The sequence below is a fragment of the Podarcis tiliguerta genome (assembly GCF_965153285.1).
Source record: "Podarcis tiliguerta genome assembly, chromosome: 9".
In the NCBI taxonomy this organism is placed as follows: Eukaryota; Metazoa; Chordata; class Lepidosauria; order Squamata; family Lacertidae; genus Podarcis; species Podarcis tiliguerta.
Window position 1 is genome coordinate 4502235 of NC_139542.1, and position 9046 is coordinate 4511280.

Consider the following 9046-nt stretch of genomic DNA (forward strand, 5'->3'; position numbering starts at 1 on the left):
GCGGCAGGCAGCCGAGGCCTCTCTGAGCAGCAAAACCAGATCCGGAGGGGGGGGGCGGGTGGGTGCACCTCTGTTTGCAATGCCCGCATGCCACACGTCCGCAAATCTGGGTTTCGCATGCCAGGTAGATGGGTCTGAGCCCCAAGGTACACGGCGGCACATTGGGCCAAAGCGTGGAAGGCACACACGCCAAAATCAAAACCCAGGGAGGAATCAGTTGAGCGGAGTGGAACGCAGTGCTAATTGCGCCACGGAAGATGGTTGTCAGCTGCCGTAATTAGACAGCATTAAAGGAAACGCGAAGGAAGAGTAAATACTCATTGCTTTATTTCCATTTTATCTCTCGCTTTGAATGTAAGCGATCAAAGAGCCTTGCTTGCAAGGAAGTTCTCCGGTTGATAGCTATCTTGCCTCTGGTTCTTTCCCATTGCGTTCTTCCATTCTCCACTCTCTTCTGGTGAGAGCGGGCTTAGGCCGATGTTCCCGCGGTGGCCAAGGGTGGCAAACAGCCTCAGGCAACCTAACCCACCAGTGTGGTTAAACTGGGATCCATTAACTGCTGACAGCATAATAAGCAAGTCAGGATTGCAGAGGGTGGGCTGGATGACCCTTGGGGAACCCATTCCAACTCTACAGCTCCGTAGACCTGAGTTGAAAGATGTAGCGTCCTTGCTTCGGTGTCATTGCAGGTCTTCAAGCTCAGCTAGCTCCGTTTGTCTGCAGAACAACCTGCAAAGGGAGGTAAGACGAACCAGTAGGTTGTTTTATGGCAGAGTGTCAAACCAAGGTCATGGCTGCCCATTGGTAGATCACACGTTGCTCTCACTCACAAGGTCCCAGGTGCGAAACCCCACAGCTGTAATATCCCACATCTCCACCCAAAGACACCCCAGGGAGTCGCCACCATCTGACACAGAAATATTGGGATAAAATGGACCGATGGACAGTTTCAGATGCTCAGATGCTTCAGACACCACCTGGTCCAAGACCAACAGCTGAGAGGCTGCCCCAAACTGAATCCCATTAACCTCCACGGGGGTCATCAAACAGGACTTAAACTGTTTTCTGTGTCAGTTTCCAGGGACAATTCTGTGGTCCAGGCTGTCAGTCACCGCTATTTCCGAAGCCACCGCTAATGGGACGAGGGCGTCCAGGCATAAGTCTTCCACCACTTGCATCCACTTCCTGACAAGATATTTATCTGGCTTCTGTTGCTATAGCAACCAAACCCCGAGTCATAAATACCCGCATACGGCCCTGCTGTCAGGTGCTGTTGGCCCAGTTTTGCAGAAGGGAGGGAAAGGAAGTGTTGAAGGACCTCACGTCAAACTCGGAAAACACTCCGGTGCAATCTGATGGTGTCTGTCCTGGTTTTGAATCAACTGATGCCATTGCAGAAAATGAACATCTCCCTGCAGGGAGAAATTCCCCTGTGTAAGGAAAGGCACAAATAAGACATTTGGAATAGAGCGGTGGTTCCCAAAGCAGGCAGTCCTACCCCTTGGTGGGGGGAATACCTAGGCGGGGGGCGCTAAGAAGCAAGAGGGAGGCAAGGGAGTTCTCAAGGATGCTTCTCAGCCAAAGGAGCGCAGATGGCAGATACGAACTCTTTATTGTCAAAGATAACACCAGTTTTAAGGAAGCAGGTGGCGCTGTGGACCTAATGGTCAGGGGTCCCTTTACCTTTACCTATGCTAGGACTCACCATCAATCCAGATGTTTCCTGCATCTGTGCACCTGTGTGGCAGAAATGGGTCATGCCTGTGTGCCTGAACACTTTAAGACAGAGTCGACCATGACTGGATCTAACAGTCAGGGGTCCCTTTTGTTGTTGTTGTTCAGTCATTTAGTCATGTCCGACTCAACATGGCCCCATGGACCAGATCATGCCAGGCACTCCTGTCTTCCACTGCCTCCCGCATGCTCATTCGAGAACACTCATGCTCATGCTCATTCGAGAACACTGTCCAACCATCTCGTCCTCTGTCGTCCCCTTCTCCTTGTGCCCTCCATCTTTCCCAACGTCAGGGTCTTTTCCAGGGAGTCTTCTCTTCTCATGAGGTGGCCAAAGTCTTGGAGCCTCAGCTTTAGGATCTGTCCTTCCAGTGAGCACTCAGGGCTGATTTCCTTCAGAATGGAGAGGTTTGATCTTCTTGCAGTCCGTGGGACTCTCAAGAGTCTCCTCCAGCACCAGAATTCAAAAGCATCAATTCTTCGGCGATCAGCCTTCTTTATGGTCCAGCTCTCACTTCCATACATCACTACTGGGAAAACCATAGCTTTTACTATACGGACCTTTGTTGGCAAGGTGATGTCTCTGCTTTTTAAGATGCTGTCTTAACCTTTAACACCAGTTTATGAACCTTCCCCTGACAGGCTGTGCCATGCAGACAGAGGATGTTGCCTTTGCCCTTCCCACTTGAATTCTCTTCTGGTTCTGGGAAGCAGTGGTGCGGGAGATGGTGGGGAAGCAGCTGGCCCTTCACTTGCCTGACTGTTATGTACTAAGCTTGGATCCTAGAACAATAGGCAAGTAGGATCGTAGAATGCAGCAACTGATTGGCTTGCATGGAATGACCAATCAGGCCCCAGGAAAAAGTTAATCAGCCTATTAGGCTGATAGGATCCCAGAATGCAACAACTGATTGGCCTGCAGGAAAGACCAATCAGGCTCCAGGAGGGAAGCAGAATCAGCCAATCAGGTGGGACTCATTGTGGAAATAATGTATATAAAAGCCTGAGGTTTAGGGGGGGAATTCAATCGCTGTTTTACAAGCTGAAATAAAGAGCATGGAATCACTACAGGACCCTCAGCATATTTCACTGACCTGCTTCTTCCTTCTCTTCCTCCTGCTCTGAAGCTTCCCTGCCTCTGATTCTCACTTCCCGGCTGGTTCAGGTCCCCACAAATCCCTGCTCCCCACTCTCCACTCCAGCCCCGCTTCCCTCGTCAGTGGCCCCCCAGTCCCTGACATGGGTACCGGAGGTGTAAATGACTCTCCGACTTTGAAAAGCTGCTATTGCTGGATCAAATTCACCAGTTTTGTTGGACTCACTGAACTGAATCGTTCCCATTGGATTTCGAATAAATGTGAAATAAATTGCTACTGTTTTGAATTCTGTTGTGCTGTTATTTTCTTCCTTAGTGGATCGTGCAAACTGCTTTTTCGAAAAATGCTTTTTATAGAGTAGGGGGATGAGTTTATGGGACCATGGGGGCAATGGCTCCAGAAAAGATTCCTGCACTGCAGAGGGCTGGACTAGATGACCTTTGGGTGTCTTCCAACTCTACGATTCTATGAGTTGGGGAACCACTGAGAGAGACATTTGAATGACTTTTAGTTCATTTTCTTACACCTTATAAAAGGGAACTCTTAAGACCCTTTGGGCCTTTCAGCTTGTAACATTCCAAATGGTGATACATATTTTGTTCATATTTGGATGAACCTGAACTGAACTGAAGGGGAACTGAACTAGCTCATTTTGTAAAGTGGCAAACGTGAAGTGAAATTAGTTCCCTTTTGGAAATATTGAACTTGAATGAGAAGCAGTTCCTCTCAAAGATGGGGATTTACTTACCACATGGATCCTCAGGATTTTTGCATTGGGTCACCCCAAATTCACCATCAGATCACTTAGCATGTCCATGGCTACAGCCTGCACTAAAAAAAAATCACACATCCACTGTTTCGTGGGGTCGCAATGGCACAAAAACCTGGTTACAAAGCACGGATCCACATGGATTCTCACCCCAAACTCACCATCAAGTCACATGTCTGTGGCCACAGCATGAACCACAAAAATCATACATCTACTGTTTCATTCAGAATTTTTTTTTCTTGTTTCCCTCCTCTAAAAACTAGGTGCGTCTTATGGTCAGGTGCATCTTATGGAGCGAAAAGCACGGTACATTTTGTCAAATAATTAAACAGAACTTTCCAAGTTGTGCATGTGACTATGTTAGAGCAGCTTCCAATGACCATGTATTATGACATCTGGTTTCCCATAAGCAGACCTGGAGAAACATGCCCTCTTCTCCTGGTCTTCTGGGCATTTGGAGACATCTTGTCTCCAATGCTGGAGGTAAAAGATAGACATCTCAAGCAGGATCCACACATGGCCTTTTTGCTTCATCAAGTCTAATCCCACCTAGCAGAGCAATCCACACAATACGGAGCACAATTTATGCAGGGATTTATTATTTCATGATTAACTGCGCACTTGTAACTCTGAAGGGCCCTGTTCATTGCTGAAGAGATAAGTTACCAGAGACGGTGGCACCCACAGCAGTCGCCCAGAAATTCAAAGGTGCCCACAAGCCTCAAAAAGACACATGGCATGACTGGGACTCGGCTTTGACATGCTCCAAGAACCCAACATTTGGCAGTGCGGCAGCAAATAATATGAGCCTAAAATTAGTCAGCCATTTTCTCTGGAACCGATAACCTGTAGAGTAAATGACCCACGGAATAATTCAACAATATCCTCCTGGCTCTGTTCCTTTGTCGGCTTTCTCTGTAGGCCATTAGTCCATAAAAAATAAAAAAAACCCAACTCTATGCGCTTCCATACATTTCTCCCTCATAACCCATTTTCCCCGCCTCCCATGAACTCATAATCCTCCCTTTTGTGGCCGGAGGAGAAGTGCTAATCTCGCCAAATTGTACGTCTGCATTTTATCACCGCCGCAGGCTAAAAATCAAAGCTTGTTTGACATAAACGGCTTAAACCGGCCCATTAGAACTTTGCGTCGCCGTGGCCAGCTGTAAAGTTAGTTTTGGCAGGAATAGCTCCCGACGTATTATCAGCTGATTTAAATACTAATGGTCCGGTAACCACATTTGAGCAGAATAATGTCTGTCATAAGAGGAGCCGTAAAAATATCGCCGTTTCTCTCTCCCCGCCCCACCCGGAAAGGCTTGGAAATGTCTCCAGAGCCTCACTTCCACCTGGATATTAAGCATCTTTCGATTCCACCCCCATGAAACCTTTGCTCCTTCCAAAGTAATGGGTGCAGCCATGGCTGGGGTGTTCAAAGACTGGGGACATGGGAAGGTCCTCCCCTTCAAAATAAATGGAAAAGGAAACCTGTTAGGAAAGAGTTGCAAATTTCGTCTAAGCCAAAATGTTGGGGGCGATCCCCTTCTGCTCTTGCCAAAATGCACACACCTGGGCACCAGCTGTGAACCCATCTGTAATAAGTGCTTTTGTAGACTCTGTTATTGAAGTAGTCAAACGCCTCATAATCATTAATTGGGTGTTACAGTAGCTCACCTGCATATCTTAGAAGTTCCGTTTCTCTTTGATGGAGCAGAGCCAGGTTTCTATGCAGGTGTGTGCAGAGCTTGTAGCCATCACAACAGCTCAGTGGCTGCATGCAGGAGGTCCCAGGCACAATCTCCAGCATTGCTAAGTAGAGCATCTCCAGGTAGACAAGCCCAGGTGGACGTAAGAAATCCAAAAGGCTTGTTTACAAAGCTATTGTACTACCAACCTAACAATATGCTTGTGAAACATGGAGTTGTAAACTTCATCTCCAACTCCTTGAAAGATTCCATCAACGGTGTCTCTGGAAAAAATTACACATCACTTGGGAAGACAGGCGAACTGATGCCAGTGTACTGGAAGAAGCAAAGATCACCAGTGTTGAAGCAATGATTCGTCAACATCAACTTCGTTGGACTGGTCATGTTGTGCAGATGCCTGACTATCGTCTTCCAAAGCAATTACAGTGGTACCTCGGGTTAAGAATTTAATTCATTCCAGAGGTCCATTCTTAACCAGAAACTGTTCTTAACCTGAGGTACCACTTTAGCTAATGGGGCCTCCTGCCGCCGCTGCACGATTTCTGTTCTCATCCTGAAGCAAAGTTCTTAACCCAAGGTAATATTTCTGGGTTAGCAGAATCTGTAACCTGAAGCGTCTGTAACCTGAAGCGTATGTAACCCAAGGTACTGTACTCTATTCCGAACTTTAAAATGGAAAGCGTGGTGCTGGTGGTCAACAAAAGAGATATAAAGACTCTCTCAAGGCAAATCTAAAAAAATGTAATATAAACACTGACAATTGGGGAACACTGGCCTGTGAGCGCTCCAGTTGGAGAACAGCCTTGACCAAAGGTGTCATGGGCTTTGAAGACACTCGAACTCAGGACACAAGAGGAAGGCACGCTTGGCAAATCCACACCTTGATCAACTCCCACCCCGAAGCCTATGTCCCCACTGTGGAAGGACGTGTGGATCCAGAATTGGCCTTCACAGTCACTTATGGACTTACTGCTAAGATCGTGTTCATGGAAGACAATCTTACTTCGCTACGAGTGATTTCCAAAGAGAAAAGAAGCAAAGCAGAGCTATTGCTGACCCCACAAAAGCCCTGAACAAATGGGACATCCCGTGGTCCCCCCCCCAGCACATTTTTCAGGGCTGGGATCTTGTACATCACCGCAAAACACCTGTTTTGGGGTGCCATACCCCAAAAGAGCTTTTTGGGGGGAAATCGCAGTGAGAAATTGCACGATATCATGGCTGCTGTACTCTTGCAAGCAAAAAGGGAAGATGGTGTCCCAGATTTTGCTGTTGAGGCATTGCGGTATGCTGTTGTGGCTATTTGTCATGGATAGCCTTCTGTTCCATGAATTTCTCTAGTCCTCTTTCAAAGTTGGCTTGTTTCAGGGCCCATCAAGGTCCTCACATTGATGTTTAGAGCCCTGAATGACTCAGGCCCCAAATATCTGAAAGACCGTCTCCTTCCCTTCCTTTTTTGTGTACTGGGAGGGCAGGGCCTTATCCGTGGTGGCCCCCAGGCTGTGGAACTCCCTCCCCACAGAGCAGGCATCTTCATTATAAAGCTTCCGGAGGATGTTGAAGACATACCGCTTCACTTGAGGTATATATATTTTTGGGCTCAGCTTATTTTTATGGTTGTAAGTTGCTTTAAACTGTTTTTAAGATTGTGCTTTAATAGTTGTAGCCGACCATGGGACTTAAGACAATAACTAGAATAAAATAATGTAGAATAAAACAAAACTCATTTTAGGCTGCTTTCTCCTTACTGGCCTCTAACCCAGGAAGTCCAATGCTCACTTTTTCTCAGATTTCACCTTCAGACTGACCTTGACTTCCCTGGAAATTCTGCGTAGTGAGTTATATGTCCCAACTATTTAGGTTATTACGCACTGCTGAAATTCAACCCGAATGACCTTTGTGAGCGTGAGAGAGAGAGAGTGGGTTGCGATGAACATTTCCAGTCGCTTTTCACTATTAAATTGATTTTTCCTGGCATTAGGTGGGGAATCCTCCCCAACCTTTAAACCAGTTTTCAGCCCATGGCGTCACATTTATTTATCTTTTCAGTCCAGGAACGAGAGAGCAAAACAGAGTAACGGTGATCCGACCCCATGTATGAAAACATTTCGTATCTCATTTTTGTTTTGTTAACGAAAGAAAGGATTATGGCCTTGATATTTGTGGACGAAACGGACTGCACATCCACTTAACAAAACCGATTTGGGGAATTGCTGTCTTATTGATTTCAACAGGTTGTGGCTCAGCGTCTTCTGTGTCACATACGGAGAGTGACAGTTTAGACCACAGTGCCTTCATAGCAGAGCTCCAGGACTGAGGTGCATCCTTGAGGAAAAACAAGCATCTCTTTTCTCTCAGACGAGGTGCAGTTAGATCACGGATGAAAGCGCTATTCCGAAGAAGACTTGAATCTGGGAAAAGACTGTAACAATCACACAAGGCAGTTCCTAATTATTATAGAAAAACTAGAAGCTTGCAGGTCTCAGAATGGATGATAATTTAAAAATCAGTCATATCCTGGGGTCACCAGGACCTAGGCTTGAACCATTTGGAGTCATGATGGATGCAGTACCAAATTTAATATTGTATTAAGTCAGGGCCATCTGAATACTCCCAGCAGAATATTAAAAAACACGATAAAACATTAAAAGCTTCCCTAAACAGGGCTGCCTTCAGATGTCTTCTAAAAGTCAAATAGTTGTTTATTTCCGTGACATCTGATGGGAGGGTGTTCCCCAGGGTGGGTGCTACCACCAAGAAGGCCCTCTGCCTGTTTCCCTGTAACCTCCCTTCTCGCAGGGAGGGAACCACCAGAAGGCCCTCGGCGCTGGACCTCAGTGTCCAAGTAGAACGATGGGGGTGGAGATGCTCCTTCAGATATAAGAAGAAGAGTTTGGATTTGATATCCCGCCTTTCACTCCCTTTAAGGAGTCTCAAAGCGGCTAACATTCTCCTTTCCCTTCCTCCCCCACAACAAACACTCTGTGAGGTGAGTGGGGCTGAGAGACTGTGACTGGCCCAAGGTCACCCAGCAGGTGCATGTGGAGGAGCGGAGACGCGAACCCGGTTACCCAGATTACGTGACTACCGCTCTTAACCACTACACCACACTGGCTCACTGGACCGAGGCTGTTTAGGGCTTTATAGGTCAGCACCAACACTTTGAATTGTGCTCAGAAACGTACTGGGAGCCAATGTAGGTCTTTCAGGACTGGGGTTATATGGTCTCGGTGGCCACTCCCAGTCACCAGTCTAGCTGCCGCATTCTGGATTAGTTGTAGTTTCCGGGTCACCTTCAAAGGTAGCCCCATGTAGTCCAAGTGGGAGATAACCAGAGCATGCACCCCTCTGGTGAGACAGTCTGCGGGCAGGAAGGGTCTCAGCATGTGTACCAGATGGAGCTGGTAAACAGCTGCCTTGGATACAGAATTGACCTGCGCCTCCATGGACAGCTGTGAGTCCAGAATGACTCCCAGGTTGCGCACCTGGTCCTTCAGAGGCACAGTTACCCCATTCAGGACCAGGGAGTCCTCCACACCAGCCCGCCCCCTGTCCCCCAAAAACAGTACTTCTGTCTTGTCAGGATTCAACCTCAATCTGTTAGCTGTCATCCATCCTCCAACCGCCTCCAGACACTCACATAGGACATTCACCATCTTCACTGGTTCTGAATAGAAAGAGAGGTAGAGCTGGGTATCATCCTCATACTGATGAACACCCAGTCCAATCAATTAATTCTG

The 9046-nt window shown here is 47.3% G+C and overlaps 1 long non-coding RNA gene across 1 annotated transcript; it reads right to left on the reverse strand.

The window, feature by feature from the left end:
• Positions 1–304: 304 nt before the first annotated feature.
• Positions 305–2588, reverse strand: LOC310657757. The gene is made up of 2 exons (XR_014501902.1): positions 2343–2588; positions 305–1430 (listed from the first exon to the last, which is right to left on the reverse strand). It is a non-coding gene; the product is annotated as an uncharacterized lncRNA (long non-coding RNA).
• Positions 2589–9046: the final 6458 nt, after the last annotated feature.